This window comes from Pongo abelii, chromosome 10 (assembly GCF_028885655.2).
Source record: "Pongo abelii isolate AG06213 chromosome 10, NHGRI_mPonAbe1-v2.0_pri, whole genome shotgun sequence".
Lineage (NCBI taxonomy): Eukaryota > Metazoa > Chordata > Mammalia > Primates > Hominidae > Pongo > Pongo abelii.
The window spans coordinates 107,835,830-107,858,535 of NC_071995.2; the positions used below are offsets into that span (position 1 = coordinate 107,835,830).

General features: G+C 45.9%; 1 protein-coding gene across 2 annotated transcripts in view; it reads left to right on the forward strand.

Annotated features, from left to right (window-relative positions):
- The window catches only part of ACACB (acetyl-CoA carboxylase beta), a 157,720-nt gene that overhangs the window by 3,030 nt on the left and 131,984 nt on the right, over positions 1-22,706 (forward strand). Inside the window, exon 3 of one of the 2 annotated variants that reach the window (XM_024257188.3) lies at positions 13,931-14,060. The exons of the other annotated variant lie outside the window; for it this stretch is intronic. The gene's annotated coding sequence lies outside the window, so the exon portion shown is untranslated. The remainder of the gene's footprint in view (positions 1-13,930; positions 14,061-22,706) is intronic. 2 annotated transcript variants of the gene reach the window in all.

Here is a 22,706-nt window from a genome sequence, read left to right on the forward strand (position 1 = left end):
CTCACTCTGTGGCTTAGGATGGAGTGCAGTGACTCAGTCATGGCTCACTGCAGCCTCAATTTCCTGGGTTCAGGTGATCCTCCTGCCTCAGCCTCCTGAGCAGCTGGGACCACTGGTATGCACCACCATACCTGGCTAAGTTTTTAATAGAAATGGGGTCTTGCTAAATTGCCCAGGCTAGGGAACCAATTTTTTAAGTTTTTGAAATATGCTTGGAAATATAAATATTGGTGAGCGGAGCAGACCAGGAGATCAATAATTTTTGTTCTCTGCTTGTTAGTTGTGTATATAGTATGTTCTTTTGTCTCTCTTAATGATGTTTGGGGTGAGGGTGTGGGAGAGGAAGGTAGGGAGCCTTCCAACATGAAGCTAGTGCTCCTCCAGCCTAGGGAAGCTAAAACATGCAAAAGCCAGACCCCATCCCTGGAAATTCTGATTTAATTGGTTGGGGAAGGCATCTGAATTCTCATAGAGGGTCTGGTTTGCAGCAGGACTGGTGATTTCTTTCCAGGTGCCTTGTTTTGTTAGACCATGTGGTCACTTAATAATTTTTTGGGGGCCAACACAGTGGCTCACACCTGTAATCCCAGTGCTTTAGAAGGCGAGGCAAGAAGATCACTTTAGGCCAGGAGTTCAAGACCAACCTGGGCAACATAACGAGACCTTGTCTCTAAAAAAAAAATTTTTTTTTTTTTAATTAGCCAGGGGTGGTGTGTGCCTGTAGTTCTAGCTACTTGGGAAGCTGAGGCAGGAGGATCATTTGAGCCCAGGAGTTCGAGGCTGCAGTGAGCTATGATCATGCCACTGCACTCCATCCAGCCTGGGCAACAGAGCAAGATCCTATTTCTAAAACAAAACAAAACAAAAAATGTAACTTGATACCTGTGACTTTCTGAAACTAACAGCTGTTTGAAGAAATATATTTCTATTACCGTTCTTGTGTTTGATGGAAAGAGTTTATGAATAACTTTGGTTTCAAGCCTTCCAATTATATTCTGGAAAATACCTGTGTCTTAAAGAGATAGTGTCTAGGGAGAACTGAATCACTGCAGAGTTCTTCATCTGTATATGTGGGTATGTCTAGTCTTTTTGAAAGTAATGAATTTCATTAGAAAGATATTAAGGGCTTGTCATGAGCAAGCCCCTGTGCCAGAAGCTCAATATAAATCATTTCATTTTCTCACCCATATGGTGAAGTAGTTGATCAGGACACTGAAGCTCAGCCATTTGCTCAAAGTCACGGCTAATGGAGGGAGGATTCGAACCCACATCAGCTTGATTTCAAAGCCTAATAGTCCTGCCACTGTCAACACCCTGCCTAGATCATGATTATTTGGAATCATTGGGAAAGAATTTTTTTTTCATGTCATGAAGTTAGAAGCCTAAGAATTTTTTTTCAATGGAATTTTATAAAAAAGTCCTTGAATCACAGATGGCTCTCCCTGGAAACATAGGTTTGTTTGAGGGTCACCTCTTTCATTGTCTTAATAAATAGTCTAAGAGCCATCACAAGGGCTACTGTGGCTACAGAACATATGACACGGGCCGGGCATTGTGCAAGCATTTGACCTGCATTCCTTCACCCCCGGTTCCTGTAACATGTACCTGGTGCTGTGGGGTTATAGCTGATAACGCTGAGGTTTCCAGAGCACATGCTTCCAAGTCCAGTGGAGAAAATCCCAAGAAGTCCAATATTCAATGACTGTTCCTTATTGGAAAATAAGCCCAGAAACGAAGTAGCTATGAACAGGCTGCACCAGCCCCAGCAGCAATTTGCATTTAAACCATTTTGCACAGATCCCGTGCTCAGTGCTCTCGCCGGTTTCTCCACTTGCTGTTTAGTAAGGCCATCCTTGTTGGCAGGAGGTGGGGCCACTGAACTGCTGTTCCACCTTGCCTGTTGCCTGAGCACAATGTGCTCCTATGTGGTCTCCGCTTTCCTGCTGCCTAGTTGGCTGGGCTGCTCCAGTTGGGCCTTGGAGGCGACCTTTGTCCCACATGCCAGCCCTCCCCACGTTGCAGAACACTGTGTAACTGCAGCGTGTGCTGAATTTCCTCTTCTCTGCTCAACCCTAGCAAGAGCCAGTCGACCCTGAATGAGAATGTGGGAATGGAGCCGTTTTTTTCTTTTATCCCGAAGTCACAAGAAATTGGAAACATTCCATTAAGTGGCGTGATTAGAGAGGGTTTCGCCAAATCTTTTCAGGGGAGAGAAGCCAGGTGACCTACTAGCGATCAGCTTCTCATTCACGGTTTTCACTGTGGGCTTCTTTCTCAAATGACCAACACCTGTAGGCAGTTAATTTTCAGCATGTCACAGGAGGGCCAAATGACTTTCTGCCTACTGCTTACGACAACACGGACTTTAGATGCCTCTTGGCTTCAATAGCTAAGAATTATGAAATAAAGCGAGTTATGGGATTAAAAGGCAGATAGCAGAACTCTCCCAGGAGTAGCCAGGGCTGCGCAAGTGGTTTGACGTGGGATCTTTCTCGTCTTTGCCCTGGGTTGTTGCTGCTTTGAAGGTTAAGTGCTCCAGGGATATTTTTAAACAGCAGGGGCCGGTTAATCTAAAAGTGACATTTGCAGTCCCCAGAGTAAGCAGCTAGCAGGCTTAGATTCAGGCCCTCGGCAAACAAGGAACCTGGAAAATGTAACCCTGAATGCACGGTGGGGAGGACATGGCAAGAGAAAAGCGGCAGAATAAAGTGGTAAGTCAGCTCGCCCCTCCCCGGGGTCCGGACCATTCTGCCAACGTCCAGGTAAATTCGAACCCAATGTATAGTGAGAGCAGACCGTGTCTGAAGGCATGCACTTGGGGTCCCCAGGGGAAAAACGACTCCTGTCATGTTTGAAGGAAGCTGATCAGAAGACCTCGAAATGTAATGCAGATGAAAGAGAAGGGCCTTTCTTTGCTTCTATAAATGCTGGTGTGGATCCCTGGACATGCTCCCATATAAGTTCCAGAACCTTTTATAAACAATTCTATGTTTTTTGTTTTTTTGCCTCCAAAGCTACTGTCTTAAGGAATAATATTCTGTTTCTGTTTCCTCAAATGGTTGTTCTTTTTTTTTTTTTTTTAAACAGACTAAGGCCGGGTGCGGTGGCTCATGCCACCCAGCACTTTGGGAGGCAGAGGCGGGTGGATCACTTGAGGTCAGGAATTCGAGACCAGCCTGGCCAACATGGTGAAACCCCATCTCTACTAAACATATAAAAATTAGCCAGATGTGGTGGTGGGTGCCTGTAATCCCAGCTACTTGGGAGGCTGAGTCAGGAGAATCACTTGAACCCAGGAGGTGGGGGTTGCAGTGAGCTAAAATCGTGCCACTGCATTCCAGCCTGACTGACAGAGCAAGACTCTGTCTCAAAAGAAAAAAAAAAAAGAAAAAGAAAAAAAGGAGACTAGGAGTAAAGTGTTTGTAGTTGTCCTATATCCTATATTCCTAGGAAGACATGACTTTCTTGAAATGTTTAAAAAATGCATTCCAAAATAATATGCAAATTAAAAAGTCACTCAGCACCGTGCAAAAGTCTCCTTGCTCTGTTGTTCCTGTCTAACCCTCCTCCTCCAGGTAGCCACTGTGCACATTTTGGTATAAACCCCCCAGACCTTTTATTCTGTACACTCACACTGTACACAACTATCTCCCTCATGTCTATTGTGATTACTTTTATTTTTTAATATCAATGGGCATCCATATATAGGTTGGGTGACCAACCATCCCAATTTGCCCAGGACTGGGGAATTCCCGGGACATGGGACTTGCAATTTAAAAACTGAAAGGTGAAGATATTATTATTATTATTATTATTATTATTAGAGATGGAGTGTTCACTGCAAGCTCCGCCTACCCGGTTCACGCCATTCTCCTGCCTCAGCCTCCCAAGTAGCTGGGACTAGAGGCGCCTGCCACCACCCCCGGCTAATTTTTTTTTGTATTTTTAGTAGAGACGGGGTTTCACTGTGTTAGCCAGGATGGTCTTGATCTCCTGACCTCAAGTGATCCGCCCGCCTCGGCCTCCCAAAGTGCTGGGATTACAGGCGTGAGCCACCACGCCCGGCCAAAGATATCATTTTATAAATTGTGTGTTTCTGCTAATAGTGACACGGAGTTCTTTACAAGATTTCTTTTTATGACTTCTCCAAGTTTTAAGTGGAAAGACCCAGCCAATCCTAATTCATGTGATTTAGAGATGAAAATATCTCTAATCTGTAACTTTCTTTCAGAAGCTCTTAAGAGTTTTATTTGCTCCTGCTCAGGTGTTGTGTAAACTCGCTCATACTTTCAACACCTTTAGGTCTGAGACAGAAATTTGAATATTACATTAAATGAGATACCCAATCTTCATGGGGAAATAAACATTTTAATATTTTGAAATGGAGGTTTCCTTGAAGTCTTATCCCAGTAGAAACTTTGACTTTGTTCTTTTTTTTTTTTTTTTTTTTTTTTTTGAGACAGAGTCTCTTCCTGTCACCCAGGCTGGAGTGCGATGGCACAATCTCAGCTGACTGCAACCCCTGCCTCCCAGGTTCAAGCAATTCCTCAGTCTCAGTCTCCCGAGTAGCTGGGATTGCAGGCAAGCACTACCTCGCCCAGCTAATTTTTGTATTTTTAGTAGAGATGGGGTTTTGCCATGTTGGCCAGGCTGGTCTCGAACTCCTGACCTCAAGTGATCTGCTCACCTTGGCCTCCCAAAGTGCTGGGATTACCGGCATGAGCCACTGCACCCAGCCTGGAATACCTAGTTCTCATGCTTCCTCTGAATTTGTGATTCAGTGACTTCTTACTTCAAAGTAGAGTTCACCTGTACCCAGGGAAACCAGGAAACACAGTTAGAAATCTTGCATTTGATCTGAAAAAATGCATGCACATTTCATATCCTATCCTAATAGATCTCTCTGTTTGCAATGATAATGGTAAATTTATGACCGTAGAGTAAGGTGATTTTCTAGGAAGATAGACCGTGTTCATTTATTCCAGGAATCCAGGGATCCTTGTATCAGAGAATCCAGGCTGGGCACAGCAGAGAAACCAAGGTATTGATTATTGGGTAGTTGGCATACCCCAGGTATTCATAATAATTATGGGATCTCACATAGTTTTGAGAACAATCCTAGGAAGGAGATTTTATTTATTCCATTCCATAGGCCAGGAAACCAAGGTTCAGAGAATTTCCATGATGGGCTCAGGCCAATCAGATAACAAATGGCAAAGCCTCCACCCAGGTCTGCTGTACTCTAGAAGTCCTGCTCTCTGGGCTCATACCTTAGCCACTCTGACCCATGCTGGGGCCCCAGAAAACAACTACACATAGAAAAGGTCCCTTCAGGCCAGACACAGTGGCTCACGCCTGTAATCCCAGCACTTTGGGAGGCTGAGGAGCTAGATCACTTGAGGTCAGGAGTTTGAGACCAGCTGGCCAACATGGTGAAACCTTTTCTCTACTAAAAATACAAAAATTAGCTGGGTTTGGTGGCTAGTGCCTGTAATCCCAGCGACTTGGGAGGCTGAGGTAGGAGAACCACTTGAACACAGGAGGTGGAGCTTGCAGTGAACCGAGATGGTGCCACTGTACTCCAACCTGGGCAACAGAGCAAGACTCTGTCTCAAAAAAAAAAAAAAAAGATTTTGAGACTGGGCTCGGTGGCTCACGCCTATAATCCCAGCACATTGGGAGGCTGAGGCAGGCAGATCACTTGAGGTCAGGAGTTCAAGGCCAGCCTGACCAACATGGCAAAAACCCTGTCTCTACTAAAAATAAAAAAATTAGCCAGTTATGGTGGTGTGCCTGTAATCCCAGCTACTTGGGAGGCTGAGGCAGGAGAATCACTTGAACCTGGGAAGCAGAGGTTGCAGCAAGCCGAGATTGCGCCACTGCACTCCAGCCTGGGCAACAGAGCGAGACTCCATCTAAAAAAAAAAAAAAAAGGATTAAAGGATTTGGCACCACCCCTGTTGAACTAATTAAGCTCCATATTTTTAAATTAAATAATGAGTGAAGGTGATATCAGAGGACAACTTGAACACACTCTCCTTTCTATTTAGAAGCAAATCAGCCACAGACTTCAATACTAGCTATTATAGAATAATCAGTTGTTGGACATGCCCCTCCTAACTGACCTAGAAGGCTTTCTCTGCTGTGTTATAAGGGAGGCTTCGGTCTTTTATTTCCATACTCCCCACAAAGTGAGGCTTTTGGAGCTCTGCTGATGTGGAGAGCTGCCCATGCAAGGTGGAAACAGGCCTCCAGGGCCAATCAGTTTGGGAAACACCAGGCTGCCTGTGGTTTACAGCAGGACTTCTCAGAGCCTTTACTATGCTAAATGCAGTGGAACTCTCCAAGATGTGACATTGGATTTGGCCCTAGAAATGTTATTTTTTGGCAAGGGTGGGGACCATCTTTCAGGATTGGTATTCATAGCCACCTCTTGCAAAACATGGAACCGTTTCATTTCATGCCTTCCTCATCTCCTTACAGGATCCTGGGAGGCAGGACCATGGAGTGGATGAGGTTCACAGGCTCGAGCTCTTGAGCAGGGTGCAAGGGGTGTGTGTGTGCATGTGTATGTGCGTGAATGTGTATGTGCGTGCATGTGTGTGTGTATGTGTGTGTGTGTGTAAATAGAGCACTGTCTCCCAGGGTTCTGGATGAATTTGAACAGGGAGAAACTAGAATAAATTCTACTAACAGGCTGTTGTACTAGCTCAGACTTGGAGTGAGGCAATGGTGGGCATAGGGGAAGGGATGAAGAAAACACACCCACACACGTGTGCCACACACGTGCACACCTGGAGCTGGAGGGCCCAGCCCGGGCGGCCCAGCTCTGCCACTCAATGATGTGACTCTGAACAACAGACTTTCTCTCTGTGCCTCATCTTATCATTTTTGTGAACATTTAAAGAGATAACACACACAAAGTGCACAGCATAAGACTCAGTGTGTAGGTGGTGCTCAACAAATATCAGCTTTCTTTTTTATTTTTTTGAGACATAGTCTTGCTCTGTTGCCCAGGCTGGGGTGCAGTGGTATGATCTCAGCTCACTGCAACCTCCACCTCCCAGGTTCAAGCGATTCTCCTACCTCAGCCTCCCAAATAGCTGGGACCACAGGCACATATCACCACACTCGGCTAATTTTTGTATTTTTAGTAGAAACAGGGTTTCACCATGTTGGCCAGGCTGGTCTCGAACTCCTGACCTCAAGTGATCTGCCCACCTAGGCCTCCCAAAGTGCTGGGATTACAGGCATGAGAGACCACACCTGCCAGCTTTCATTCTTATTCAACATGCTTTTATGGGTTCCTTGAGGGACTACTATATGCCTCCCAGTGTATCTATACTGGAGTTACAAAAGAACCCTATTTTCAGAGTCACAAATAGATTGGGGAAGGGGTAGGGGGAGATGAAGTCAGAAATTGATGATAAATCTGTGCCCCTCTGGGTTTTAAGCCTTGCCTGCTCTCACAGATCTTACCTTCTAGTGGGGGACACTGGTAGATGTGTAATAATGACCCACATAACTACAACCTATGATGAGTGCCAGGAGGAAGAGGTCAGGGAAGCGTGGGGCATAGAGCAAGAGCATGGTGTTCCATGGTGTCTCTGGAGGCCCCTGATACAGCAGTACGAGGGAGCAGGCAGCAGGGGTTCAACAGCCGTGCAGATGCCTGTGCTCAGGGCCTCACCTGGCCACTCCCAGCCCCATCCTCAGTGGAGCAGGAGGATTCCCCAGGTAGGCAGCAGGGGTGGGGGTGGCACAGACACAGCTTAGCTGGGTGCAGGCCTCCAGCAAGTGTTCACTGACTCTGCCACTTCTGTGTGCTGGGCACTGTGCTGGAGAGCCCAGAGCAAGACAGAGCCAGTCCTTGCCCTTAGGAAGCTTCTATTCCAGTGGAGAAGAGGCATAAACTCATTGGTGAATGCACAGAGTCAGGTCAGCACGTGATGAATGGCACGTGTCCTACAGAATAAGACCACTGAGTATCAGGGTGGGTTTGAGGTGGGGACACTGAAGCCAACCATCAGAAAAAGAGCAAGAGACAACCATGCAAATGACAGAAATGGGGGCAGGGAGAGGAAGAACATTCCAGAACATTCCAGGCAGCATGTGCAGAGGAATGTAGAGGGGTCAGTGTGGCAGAGGCTGGTTTGCCAGGGCCGTGTAGCCCATGGGAAGGTGTGCAGTGAGCAATCATTAAAAAGGTGAAATTCATTTCATCTGCTTACTACCCAGGTGAGTGACTTTGCGTCACTTCAACTTCTCGAACCCAGAACTTCCTCATCAATAAAACAAGGCTTCCCCTGGTACTGGTCTCACAAGGTGGAATGAGACAATGATTATAAAATACTTTATATAGGCCGGGTATGGTGGTTCATGGCTGTAATCCCAGTGCTTTGGGAGGCCAAGGCGGGAGGATTGCTTGAGTCCCTGTCTCTACAAAATATAAAAAATTTCGCTGGGTGTGGTGGTACATGCCTGTAATCCCAGTGCTTTGGGAGGCCAAGGAGGGGGATTGCTTGAGCCCAGGAATTCAAGGCTGCAATGAGCTATGATTGTGCCACTACACTCCAGCCTGGGCGACAGAGTCAGACATTGTCTCAAAAACAAAAAAAGGATGCTGAATACGGAGCCTAGCACAAATTAGTACTCATAAGTATTAGCTATTAATATTCAGGTTTCAATCAGCTGGTGGGTACTTACACTGTATTTTATGAACTTTTTAACTTTTTGGTATAGGAAAAAAGTTGACCTTTTTTTTTAACACCTTCAGAAGCAGAGTAAATAGCACAGTGGTCCCCCAATGCATTCATCAGCCAGCTTCAATAACCATTGCCTTTCTGCCCTTCTAGTTTCATCTTCCTATACCCATTTTCCCTATATTATTCCCCCAACATTTTATTATAAAAAAATTTAGGCTGGGTGCAGTGGCTCGCGCCTGTAATCCCAGCACTTTGGGGGGCCGAGGCGGGCAGATCACGAGGTCAGGAGATCGAGACCATCCTGGCTAACCCGGTGAAACCCCGTCTCTACTAAAAATACAAAAAATTAGCCAGGCATGGTGGTGGGTGCCTGTAGTCCCAGCTACTCGGGAGGCTGAGGCAGGAGAATGGCATGAACCCGGGAGGCGGAGCTTGCAGTGAGCCGAGATCGCACCACTGCACTCCAGCCTGGGCGACAGAGCGAGACTCCATCTCAAAAAAAAAAAAAAAAAAAAAAATTTTAAACATACAAGTTGAAAGAATTTTATAGCGGATGCCTATATACCCCTGATTAGATTCTGCCATTACCATTTTTCTGTATTTGTCACCTGTAAATTGCAGATATCAGTGTCTTTATCCTTGAATACTTCAACATGCATATTATTAATTAGAGCTCCAGAGTTTTGTTTGTTTGTTTGTTTATTTGCTTGTTTTAAGAGACAGGGTCTTAGGCCGGGTGTGGTGGCTCACATCTGTAATTCCAGCACTTTGGGAGGCCGAGGCGGGCAGATCACTCGAGGCCAGGAGTTTGAGACCAGCCTGGCCAACATGGAAAAACCCCATCTCTACAAAAAATACAAAAATTAGCCGGGCCTGGTGGCATGCACCTGTAATCCCAACTACTCAGGAGGCTGAGGCAGGAGAATCTTTTGAACCTGGGAGGCAGAGGTTGCAGTGAGCCAAGATTGTGCCACTACACTCCAGCCCGGCTGACAGAGTGAGACTCTGTCTCAAAAAAAAAAAAGAGACAGGGTCTCGCTCTGTCGCCCAGGCTGGAGTGCAGTGGCACGATCTCGGCTCACTGCAGCCTCTGCTACCCTGGGCTCCCACCTCAGCCTTCAGAGTAGCTGGGACTACAGGGACACGCCACCACGCCTGGCTAATTTTTTTTTTTTTAATTTTTATTTTTTAGGTAACAGGATTTGCCATGTTGCTTGGGCTGGTCTTGAACTCCTGGGCTCAAGCGATCCTCCTGCCTTGACCTCCCAAAGTGCTGGGATTATAGATGTGAGCCACTGCACCTGGCCCCCAGAGTATTTTCAAGCAATTCTCACAGCCAGATATCACACTGTTTTCCCCATAATACTTTAGCACACATCTCTAAAAGACACAAGTTTTTTTTTTTAAACCATTGCCATAATTATATCTATCTAACAGAATGAATGATAATTCCTTAATCTAGTACCTAGTTCATGCTGACTGTCCTCCAGGTGGCTCAAAGATGTCTTTGAATGGTTTTATTCGAATCAGGACCCACAGGGGTTCTCTTAAGTCTCTTCTCATCTGTAATAATCAGAAACTCCCTTCATTAAATGCCAGTTACTTATTGAAACTGGGTCATTTGTCCCGTAGAATTTTCCATATTCTGGATTTGGCTGATTGCATCTTCCAAGTGTCATGTAACATGTTCTTCTGTACCTATAAATAAGTACTAGGTCAAGAGGCTTGAATCAATTCAAGTGCAGATCCTTGGCAGGAATACTTTGAAGATGTTTTTCTGTTTTCTCTTGCATCACATCAAGAACATAAAGTTCAGTTACCCCACTTTTAGTGATGTTGGTTCATTAGTGAGTTTAGGGTATCAGTCTGACCTCCGTCGTAAAGTTCCCTATCACTCTCTTGCCGAATGACTTTACAGCCTGCTGATGAGCAAAGCCCAGATTATTGTTTCATTATTACAGTGATTTTCTACTTCCATCAATCTTTCTGTGCTTATTAGCTCTTGTTGTTTTTTGTTGTTGTTGTTTCTGGTTTTTGTTTGTTTGTTTTGAGACAGGGTCTCTCTCTGTCACCCAGGCTAGAGTGCAGTGGCACAATCTTGGCTCACTGCAACCTCAATTTTTCAGGTTCAAGCAATCCTCCTGCCTCAGCCTCTTGAGTAGCTGAGACCACAGGCACTCACCACCATGCCTGGCTAATTTTATGTATTTTTGTTAGAGATGAGGTTTCACTATGTTGCCCAGGCTGGTCTCAAACCTGAGCTCAAGCGATACTCTCGCCTTGGCCTTCCAAAGAGCTGGGATTACAGGCATGAGCCACTGTGCCCGGCCCAACTCTCATTGTTCTCTACCACATGACTTTCCTCAAGCATTTGCTTACCCTGACATACGGTCCCTGAAAGGCAGAGTACATGATTGATTATGTCCCTTTTTTGTGTGTGGGCAGGGCTAAGTCTATTTTCAGAGTAATGAGTAGCCCTAGCAACCATGAAAAGTATCAACGAGTTGTTTTTGTTTTGAGTGGTGTTACGACCTTATGGTTTTGAAAGATATTTTGATGTGTTTCAATCCACTGCAGTCATCATCCGTTTACAGCCTCTCTTTGGCAGCCCATACCCCTAGAGGGTCCTTGTTTTCAGGCAAGAAGATATCTCAGCTCATCATGTACATTTCTGCCCCAGCCCTAGAATCAGCCATTTCTCCAAGGAGTCCTGGTTCCTTGGAGTGGGAAATGTTCTTAGAGACATCATAATCTGGACACTAACGATGTCTGTGGAATTTTTACAAGATCGCTTTGGCTTCTCTGTGCGTAATGAACTGGAGGGACAAGACCAGGCGAGAGAGACAGGTCAAGAGACTTGTGCAGTGGCCCAAGTGAGATATAACAGTGGCTTGAACTTGATCTTAGGTAAATCACTTAGCGCAATGCGTGGTACATGGTGGAGAGCACCATAAATGGTAGCACACTCTTTTGTTAATGACTTGATCTGTTTTAGTTTACTTAAACTCCAAAACTGTATGAGGAAGACTTCCTTATCATTGTATACATGAGAAAACCCAAGCTCAGAGAGGTGAGGAAACTTGTTCAAGGTCACACAGGAAATGAACAGCAGAAATAGAACCTGAATCCAGATCTCGTGCTCCAACCAATGCACTGTGTCGCCCAGAGGGTTCTTGGTTTCACACTCAAAAAAGACTTACATTTTGGTGCAAAACCTGATCCATGATGAGTTCATGGCGATTCTCTGGGTTGTGCGCTTAGGTTTGTGATTTTATTTGCTTCCCATGGAGATCATAACCCACGAGAGCAGGGCTGGGCCATTCCTGTCTTGTTTGCTCCATGTCTCCAGCAGCCTGTACCACACCTGGCAGGTGCTCAGGAAACACCTGCTGATGAATGAGTGAATGGCTGAAGAAGGCAAATTCACAGCACAGCAGGGGGAGAGGGGAAGGAGGATAGGATTCCACCTGTGAAGATGGCAAGGACCAGAACTTAGGAGAGCTGGACAGCGGACTTCAGCAACTTCTGCAGGGATAATTCAAGTGAGAGGCTAGCCGGACAGATCAAACTGATAGGCCTTTAGACAGCGGAACATGTTTTCCATTGGAGGTGGAAAAACGGCTCCTCTTACGTTCCTTCAAGGCAGGGGCGGATCTGGAACCATTCAGGCCAGTTTTGCTTGGGATAGCAGATTCACCACATCAAGAATTTGATTTGAACCAGGCATGGTGGCTTATGCCTGTAATCCCAGCACTTTGGGAGGCAGAGGTGGGAAGACTGCTTGAGCACAGGAGTTTAAGACCAGCCTGGGCAACATAGAAAGACCCTATCTCTACAAAATATAAATGAGATTAGCTAGGTGTCATGGTGTGTGCCTGTAGTCCCAGCTATTTGGGAGGCTAAAACAGGAGGATTGCTTGATCCCAGGAGTTCAAGGCTGCAGTGAGTTATGATTGTGCCACTGGACTCCAGCCTGGGTGACAGAGAGAGACCTTGTCTCTACACACAAAAATAAAAAATAAAAAAAAGAAAGAAAAAAGAAGTTTGGTTTGTCTCGACAGGCATTAATTGAGCACCTACAGTGTACCAGCCATTGTGGATGTGCATCTTTCTGGGTCTATACTCTCAGAGGGCCCTGGGAGACTCAATCATTTGAGTAATTTCCTGGCTGAGGGAGAAGCTGAAATGTACAGGCTTCTCTTAAATATGTTTTGCTCCCTGAAGTTGTTCCAAAATCAGAGGCCTTGAATGCTGTACACCCGTACTCAACTCTAGGGTGGAGTGGTCTGGGATTTGGCACAAAACCAGAGATGTAATAATCTTTTGCTTACTCTAGCAGTACTGGCTGGAATTCCCTGAAGACCCAGATGCTCTGACATGTTGTAAGTTTGAGAACTGCTGACCCTCTTTGGGTGTCTTTTTCAGGCTCTGATTCCACCAGTCCAATAGGGTAGCCCATTAAACAATTGAATCAACGACCTGGTCACCTCCACCTATGACAAATCTAGCCTTAGAGTCAGGTAGCCCAGGGTTGAATGTCATGTATACCTCCAAGCTGTGTGACTTCAAACAAGTCACTCCACCTCTCTGGACATTGGATTCTCATGTGTGAAATGGGATACGTGTAAATAAGATGCTTATAATGGAAGGCATTATTGGTATTATTAATTATTAGGATAAAGCTCTTATTCAGGAGTTCAAGACCAGCCTGTGCAACAAAGTGAGATCCTGTCTCCACACACACACACACACACACACACACACACAAAAATTAGCTGGGCATGGTGGCACATGCCTGTAGTCCCAGCTACTCTGGAGGCTGAGGTGGGAGGATGGCTTGAGCCTGGGAGGCAGGGGTTGCAGTGAGCCAAGATCATGCCACTGCACTCCGGCCTGGGTGATAGATCCAGAATTTGCCTCAAAAAAAAAAAAAAAAAAAAAAAAAAAGAATAAAATTCTTAGTATTTGCAGTCAGGGAGTGTCAGGGAGCAGACTCACTCCCTAGATTCCTAGAGATGACGGTTGCAATTATTTTGCTGTCCCCGAACATTCGTTCCCCTGGGGTAAGGGAGCATGGTGTGTCACCAGTGCCATCAAGCACAGTTGCAGGGGAAGGCGAGGTTCTTGGATCACACCAGGGGGTGTGCCTTTTCAAGTCTTACAGTTCGCAGGGAGGATAGACCTCCCTCCACTGCCAGCTAAAAGTTGTCACGTATCTTCTTCAGATGCAAAAATCTTAAAGGATCATCCTTCACAACATAGCCGATTTGCTAATCACAGCTCCTGCTTTAGGAACTTCGGAAGAGTCCCCAAGAGTAAATTCTGCTTGAGATGTCCTGCTCCCTTGGCAGCCTGGTGAGCTCCTACTCAACCTTCAAAGTCCCAGTGCAGATGTTCTTTACTTTTTGCTCTCCCTCACGTCTGTCTCCAACCCGGAAGGTATCCTCTCTGAACTGCCTTCTAGATGCAGCTTTTCCTGATTCTGAGATTCTAGCAATTAGTTCTTACGGAGTTTTGCTCTGTCGCCCAGGCTGCAGTGCAGTGGTGTGATCTCGGCTCACTGCAACCTCCACCTCCCGGGTTCAAGTGATTCTCCTACCTCAGCCTTCCTAGTAGCTGGGATTACTGCTGCCTGCCACCACACCTGGCTAATTTTTTTGGTCTTTTTTTTTCTTTTCTTTTCTTTTCTTTTTTTAGACAGAGTTTCACTCTTGTTGCCCAGGCTGGAGTGCAATGGCACGATCTTGGCTCACTGCAACTTCTGCCTCCTGGGTTCAAGTGATTCTCCTGCCTCAGCCTCCCAAGTAGCTGGGATTACAGGCACCCACCACCACGCCCAGCTAATTTTTTTGTGTTTTTAGTAGAGACGGAGTTTCACTATGTTGGCCAGGCTGGTATCGAACTCCCAAACTCAAGTGATCCGCCCACCTCAGCCTCCCAAAGTGTTGGGATTACGGGCGTGAGCCACTGCACCCAGTCAGTAATTAGATTTTAATTTTAAAAGTTTTTCTTTATTTGGGCAGAACATACCTATCTCCCCCAAAGTCTTTCCAAGAAGAAGAACCCAAAGTCTACAGAAGTACTTTTGTTGCTTTCTTTTTTGTTTTTTTAAAGCAATAATAGATGGAGTTTTTTTCCCCAATTTAATTAATTAATTTTTTTTCTGAGACAGGGTCTCGCTATGTTACCCAGGCTGGTCCTGAACTCCTGGGCACAAACAATCCTCCCACTTTGGCCTCCCAAAGTGCTGGAATTATAGGTATAAGCCACTGCGTCTGGTCAACTTAATAAATTATTAGTTGACAAATAAACATTGCTTATTTATTTGTGGCCTGGACACAGGCCAGGCACAGTGGCTCAGGCCTGTAATCCCAACACTTTGGGAGGCCAAAGTGGGAGGATCACTTGAGGCCGGCGTGGGTGACAAAGCAAGACCCTGTCTCGAAAAAAAATAAATAAATAAATAAAAAATAATGGATACAGATTTAAAAACAAGCCCACAATTCTAAAAAACAAGGCAGTGACCATGACAGTCACTTAGGACCTTTTCTAGAGTTTGTGGACAGAAGAAATTCTGCATGTAGAGCAGGAGAGTGTGAGAATTAAGAGCTCAGGCTCCAAAGTGAGGCCACATGGGTCTTAAAGTGTGGGCTTAGGGAGTGACTGAGCCTCAGTTTTCTCGCCTGTGAAAGGAGCAGGACCCTGCAAGTAAAGCTTTTAGCACAGTGGCTGTCATAGGCCACACACATGCCAGTGACACAGAAAAACACTTGTCGTGACTTATTAGGAATCACTTCCTCTTCCCTGCAACACTCCCTAACACTTCCTTTCTTCCCTTCTTCAACCCCTATGTGGGCATTAAAAAAATAATCCTCTGTTGAAATAACCTAAAAAATGGTCTCCCTGGGCCCCCAAACACACCCAGAGTCCTTAGGAGCATCCTCATTGGATCAGGGAACAGATAGGATGTTAATTCAGCCTGGTCCATGCTGCTGAAAGCCCAGAGACTTTCCCCTTTGGAAAAATGCCTGCCCCTGCAGGGCACCATCCCCTCTGCCCCCCCAAAGCAGTTCTAGGTGGCCTGGGAAGCTCTCCTTGATGGGGGGATCTGCCTGTCCTGCCTGGGCTGGCCGATCCTTAGAGAGTGGCTCTGACACCTGACCAGGACTGACAGGTGCTGTGAACCAAATGTGAATCCTTTCTGTCCATGAGTGGAGGAAGATGCTCACAGCAGAAGCCGCAATCACTATCACTTGCCTGGTTCTTTCTGTTTGGTGCATCAGGAAGGAGAAGGCTCTATTTGGTGTTGAGTGACTACTTGAATCTTGGTTGATTCTCACAATAAGGCAGGTGAGGTAGGCGAGGCTGGGTATTTTGCCTCCTTTTCTAGATGGGGACACTGAGGTTTGGAGAGGGGAGGTGATTTGTTCAAGATCACACTGTCCATTGATGGCAGAGTCCTGGAGCAGTGGCTCACACTGCCCATGGTGCTCTGAGTGCAGATGGTGAATGCTGATGGCTCAGATGTGTACAGCCCAAATGCATCCAGCACTGCACTCAGTGCCCCAGGGGGGATGAACTCATTGAACTCTTAACAGCCCAGCAGTGATGTAGGTACCATCCTCATCCCCATTTTGCAGATGAGGAGACTGATGATCAGAGAGGGCATTTAACTTGCCCAAGGCTTCCCTAGCTTGTAAGTGGCAGAACCAACATGTGAACCCAGGTCAGTTTCCAGGGGACCAAACAAGGTGCCTGGTGACAGTCGACTTTGGCCGCCAATCATGCCTCAATATAGCGGAAGAACTGGCCTGGAGCCGGGGATCTTGGTTGGTCCCAGTCTTTGGCCGTGTGGCTAATTGCACATGTGACCTCCTGGCCACCATTTGCTCATCTACAAAACAAGCACACTGGACTTGATGATCCCTGTGCTTCCCCGCATTCAGCTGTAGGTTGCAGCAGGTGGCTTTTGAGAAACACTCTGATCTGTGACACACCGGACCTGCAGGCCAAGTGCAGGTGAAGGTGTCCACCAGTCAGCCTCTTACGCTCCAGCAGCCACACTTGGCCTGTCCCCATCAGTTTAATTATCTCTGAATTTGCGAAAGGACATTGTGCCACTTGCTGGAGGGCCCCTGACCACCCCCTCTTCGTCCCAATACTGTTGCTTCTCTTTCCTGCCTGGGCTGACCTGTGTGTCCAGCTGGCCATTCATGCCCAGTATGGCCAAATACAAGTTGTGCTGAGTCTCACCCTCCCTTCTGGACAGGCGTCTGACAGATGAACCCCTTGGAACATGTCTATGCTGTTTCCCTGTCTCCCCAGGGCTGTTGTGATTACAGGACTGTTCCAGAGATGGAGAGTTGGGCAAGAGGGCAATTGCATGAGCAGTGAAGTAGGGCTAAGTACAGAAATGTGGCAAGCTGGAGGGAGGTGGCCCTCAAGCCCACGAAGCCCCTGGGAGCACAGATAGCCTCTTAACTACCTAAGCTTGAGGTCAGGAGAAGGCTGAGTGAGGACCTTTGAAATGGCTTAAATTTATGGGTGACAGATAAAGGCATGCTGCACTGCCAACTTGGGGGAACGCTCACCCATGTCGGAGTGCTGGCCAGTCCAAGCCCCGCCCCCATGGCCTGATGCACGCCACCAGCCTCCTGCTGAAAGGTGACACTCTGCCAGCTGGGTTCCCTTAGTCACCCTGTGGGCGCCTGTCAGCCTCACTCAAGAATGGAGCTGGTGGCTGCATCCCCAGTGGCGGTAAGTGGCAACAAGTGCTGGGGAGTTAATCTTAGTGGGAGGAAAAATCCAAGCATGGATGGGGATTGCTGGATGCTGACATTCTGTCCCCTCTGTCCTTTAAAGACCTCACCAGGCATGGGGATGAGTGTGCTGTGGGTTGGGGGGGGACTGGAAAACAGACTCCTGACTCCTGTCCTTGCCCTGTCCTTGCCCTGCCCTTGCCTGGTGACTGGCCAGCACTTAACAGGACTGAGCAGTTTCTTGCGTTCATTGTGGTGAAGGCCACGATCTCTCTTTCACCAGGTAGCTGTTGCTTGGGTTAGGTTTGCAAGACATAAAAATAGCTTTGTGTGGCATCTGGTTTTCGGGTCGGCTGGGTTATTTCAGCGAAGGGCAGCAGCTTGTCATGATAGTGTCCACAGAAGTTCACTGGAAGGGCTCGTCTGGCCTTTCCTGCTCATGGAATCAAACTGCATGATCAGTGCTCATTCTCGACCACGGCCCCCCCACCCCCCGTCTGGCACCGTTAGTTTGCATGTTGATATGGGGCTGTGTCTTAAAGGTACACAGCCAGGTGTCTTTCTGCTTTTAGGATCATATCTACACACTCCTTGTACCACCTGCTGCCTTATGGAATGTACTTATCTCCACTGCGGTGGTGGGACAGTGGAAAAGGTATGAGCAAGGGAAAGTTACTGATCCACAGTTTACCAAGCTGTAAAATGGAAGTCAAATAATGACAATGACAATAATAACGTCCATTGGGTTGTTCCTTTTTTTTTTGAGATGGAGTCTTACTCTGTCACCCAGGCTGGAGTGCAGTGGTGTGATCTCAGCTCACTGCAACCCCTGCCTCCTGGGTTCAAGTGATTCTCCTGCCTCAGCCTCCCAAGTAGCTGGGATTACAGGCATGCACCACCACGTCCAGCTAATTTTTGTATTTTTTAGTAGAATGAGGTTTCACCTTGTTGGCCAGGCTGGTCTCAAAAACTTCTGACCTCAGGTGATCCACCTGCCTCAGCCTCCCAAAGTGCGGCGATTACAGGTGTGAGCCATCGCGCCCGGTACCATGGGGGTGTTTTGAGGATTGGAGGGAGGTGGTGGTGAGGGTCTTGGGAGCTTGAAGACACTCCACAAATTTGATGGCTTATATGTGTGGTTGCTATATAGGTACAGATGTTTATGCAGAGAGCAGCAGTGAGGTGAATGGGGTGAGAATTCGTATCCCCATTTTATAGATGAGGAAACTGAGGCTCAGAGAGTTTCTTCTGTAGCTTTCTCAAACAGTCCCCCGATTTGTCTCTGTGTATTCACTTGGGAAAAGTTCTTGTGTGGGGTGACCTTTGGGTCCCACGTCATTACTCCACAAAGAACAAGGAAAGGCTCTGAGGTTTTTCATGTAGGTAACCCTGGCAAGGAAGGTTTGGGGGATTAGATCCAACAGAATAACAGATTGTAAAGGATTTGCAGAGTGAGAGAAGGGCTGAAATGGGGAGAAGAGCTGGCCACTGCATTCATCAGAGCCTCCGCTGTACAGCTTGCAGCTTTACCTGCCATCCCTCTATCACCTGCCATGCGTGTGTCTAACCATCTTGCCCATCGACTCATCCACTCACCTTCTCTCTCCACACACCACCTACTCATCCTTCTATCCGTAGTTAATCAGCCATCCATTTGTCCAGCCAGCCAGGATTTTCTAAGCAAGTTCCTGAAGAACTTACATCATGCAAAACTTCATAATTTGATTGGCTTTCCAACAGGAATCAATGTAAACAATGTATTCTCACACCTCATAATTCACAATCATTGTAGCACATTTTTGTCTTGATGCTGCACTTCTCTTTCTCTGTCTCTCTCTCGTTGCCCAGGCTGGAGTGAAGTGGCGTGATCTTGGCTCACTGCAACCTCCCCCTCCTGAGCTCAAGCAATTCTCCTGCTTCAGCCTCCTGGGACTACAGGCACACACCACTGCCCATGGCTAATTTTTATATTTTTTGTAGAGACGGGGTTTCGCCATGTTGCCCAGGCAGGTTGTAAACTCCTGAGCTCGAGATCTGCCCGCCTTGGCCTCTGAAAGTGCTGGGGTTACAGGCATGAGCCACCGTGCCTGGCCTTGATGCTGCACTTTTCTAAGCAATAATTCAAGTATTTTTTAACTGGGGTAGAGGGATGCCCACCCTATCAATTTTATGCACCTGCTGTTTCTTATATCTCACAATTTCAAATGTGCACATTTAAAATTTGCCTAAGATTGGTCGCATTTGTATGAGTTGTTCTCTTCAGCCCTTTCTTTCAAAACTGTCGTGGAGATACTTGGCTCATTCTCTTGGTGTTCCTGAATGCAGTTTCAGAAATGAGAACTTTAAAAATCAAAATTCCAGCTTGGTTCAAGACATTGGTTGGTGCTCAATGCGTGTGCATATATATATATATATATTTTTTTTTTTTCATTTTTTCGGCACACAGTTTTTTTTTTCCATTTGTTTTGTTTTGTTTTTTTGAGACAGGATCTCACTTGGTTGCCCAGGCTGGAGGGCATTGGTGCAATCATGGCTCACTGTAGTCTTGATGTTCCAGGCTCAAGTGAGCCTCCCGCCTTGGCCTCCCAAAGTGTTGGGATTACAGACGTAGGCATCGCCCCCAGCTTACACACAGTTTTTGAGTTCTTACTCTGTGCCAAGCACCAAGCTGGGTACAAGGATCTAAAATGAATGACACTTGGTCTATGTCCCCAAGGACCACCCAGTCGGTCAGGGAGAACAGACAACCGAACAAGCCACTTCCATGCCATGTTGTCTGTGTCACCATGATGGAAGTCTGTACCCAGGCCTCCCAGGCCAGGATGGACTGGGCAAAGAGCCCCAAGGGAGTGGACTGCTGAATTTCTAAAGCATTTGGCCACTGTGGCCAGCAGAGGGCATGAGAGGGAGCGGCCACTCAGCAGGGGTCAGGTTTAGAGGGCCCCGTATGCCCTTCTTTCCTGGGAAGGATGTAGGATTTAATCTGTTGGGCCTCTGGGGAAGCCGGGATAGCTTTTGCAACATTTTTGGCAATGTTCTCTGCCTGTTGTTAATTTCAAAATTTTTCCTGAGGGCATGTGTGAGCCAGCTGTTTCGGGACTCGGACCTTTCTTGCAGACAATTTTAAAGATTTTCTTGAGAATTTACTATGTGCAAGAGAAATAGTAATAGTATGAAATAGACTTTGTCCCCAGAGGTTCCTAGCTCACCATTCAGAGGCAAAAGGAGATGGGAAGGCAGGGACTAGGCAGAGGGGTTGAGATCAGAGATTCACAACCAAAGGGCAGTTTTGCCTCCCATGGGACATTTGTCAATGTCTGGAGATGTTTTGGTTGTCCCAGCTGATGGAGGTAGATGCTACTGGCATCAAACAGGCAGAGGTCAAGGGTGTTGCTCTACATACTATAATGCACAGGACAGCCCCCACCACAAAGAATTTTCCAGCCCTAAATATCAGTAGTGCCATGGTTGAGAAATCCTGGGCTAAGAACAAGGCTTGGGCATCAGAAAGATACCCATAGTACTGCTATGTATTTGTTTGAGTCGTTGTTTTCAATTCTTTTGGGATATACCTTGGAGTGAGATTCCTGGATCATATGATAATTCTATGTTCAACTTTTTAAGGAACCACAAAACTCTTTTCCACAACAGCTCCAACATTTTAAATTCCTACTGGCAATGGTTAAGTGTTCCAATTTCTGTACCTCTTCACCAACACTTGTTATTCTCTCTCTCTCTCTTGGGTTATAGCCATCCCAGTGCATGTGAAGTGGTATCTCACTGTGATTATATGATTTGCATTTTCCTGACACCTAAGCATGTTGAATATCTTTTCATCTATTTATTGACCATTTGTATATCTTCATTGGAGCAATGTCTATCCAAGTCTTTTGTCCACTTAAAAATTGGGTTGTCTTTTTGTTGTTGAGTTTTAGGAGTTCTTTATACATTCTGGGCACTAGACTCTTATTAGATATATGGTTTGCAGATGGTCCTCCCATTCTGTAGGTTATCTTTTCACTTTCTTGATAGTATCCTATGATTCACGAAAGCTTTTAATCTTGATGAAGTCCAATTTACCTATTTTTTCTTATGTTGCTCATGCTTGTGGTGTCATATCTAAGAATCAATTGACAAATCCAAGGTCATGATGATTTACTTCTATGTTTTCTTCTAAGAGGTTTATGGTTTTAGCTTTCATATTTAGGTCTTTGATCCATTTTGAGTTAATGATTGTATGTGGTATGAAGTAGGGGTCCAACTTTTTATTCTTGTGCGTGTGGAAATCCAGTTGTTCCAGCACCATGTAGTGTTAAAGAGATAATACTTTTTTTTTTTTTTTTTTTTGAGACGGAGTCTTGCCCTGTTGCCCAGGCTGGAGTGCAGTGGTGCGATCTCGGCTCACTGCAAGCTCCGCCTCCCTGGTTCATGCCATTCTCCTGCCTCAGTCTCCCAAGTAGCTGGGACTACAGGCGCCTGCCACCATGCCTGGCTAATTTTTTTGTATTTTTAGTTGAGATGGGGTTTCACCATGTTAGCCAGGATGGTCTTGATCTCCTGACCTCGTGATCCGCCCGCCTCGGCCTCCCAAAGTGCTGGGATTATAGGCGTGAGCCACTGCGCCTGGCCTGAAGAGATAATTCTTTCTCCATTGGATGGTCTTGATATCCATGTCAAAAATAGATTGACGATAGATGTATAGGTTTCTATTCCATTGATCTATATGTCTATCTTATGCCAAATACCATGCTGTTTTGTTTACCGTAGCTTTGTAGTAAGTTTTGAAATTGGGAAATGTGAATCTTCAAATGTATTTTTTAAGATTGTTTTGGCTGATTGGGGCCTCTTGAAATTCCATATAAATCTGTATATTCCTTTGGATAATATGGACATCTTAACAATAAGCAAGGTATGTCCATGAGCAAGGTATGTCTTTCCATTTATTTAATTCTTCTTTAATTTCTTCTAGTAATGTTTGTAGTTTTCAGTGTACAGGTCTTTCACTTCTTTGGTTAAATTTATTCCTAGATAGGAAACAAGTGTGATAGGCAATAATAGAAAAAGGAAACATTGAAATTAAATGTATTTATTTCTAGGTGTTTTATTCTTTTGAATGCTATTATAAATGGAATTGTTTTCTTAATTTCCTTTTCAGATTATTTACCACTGGTATATAGAAACACAACTATTTTTGTGTATTTATCTTGTATCCTGCAACTTTGCTTAATTATTTTTATTACCT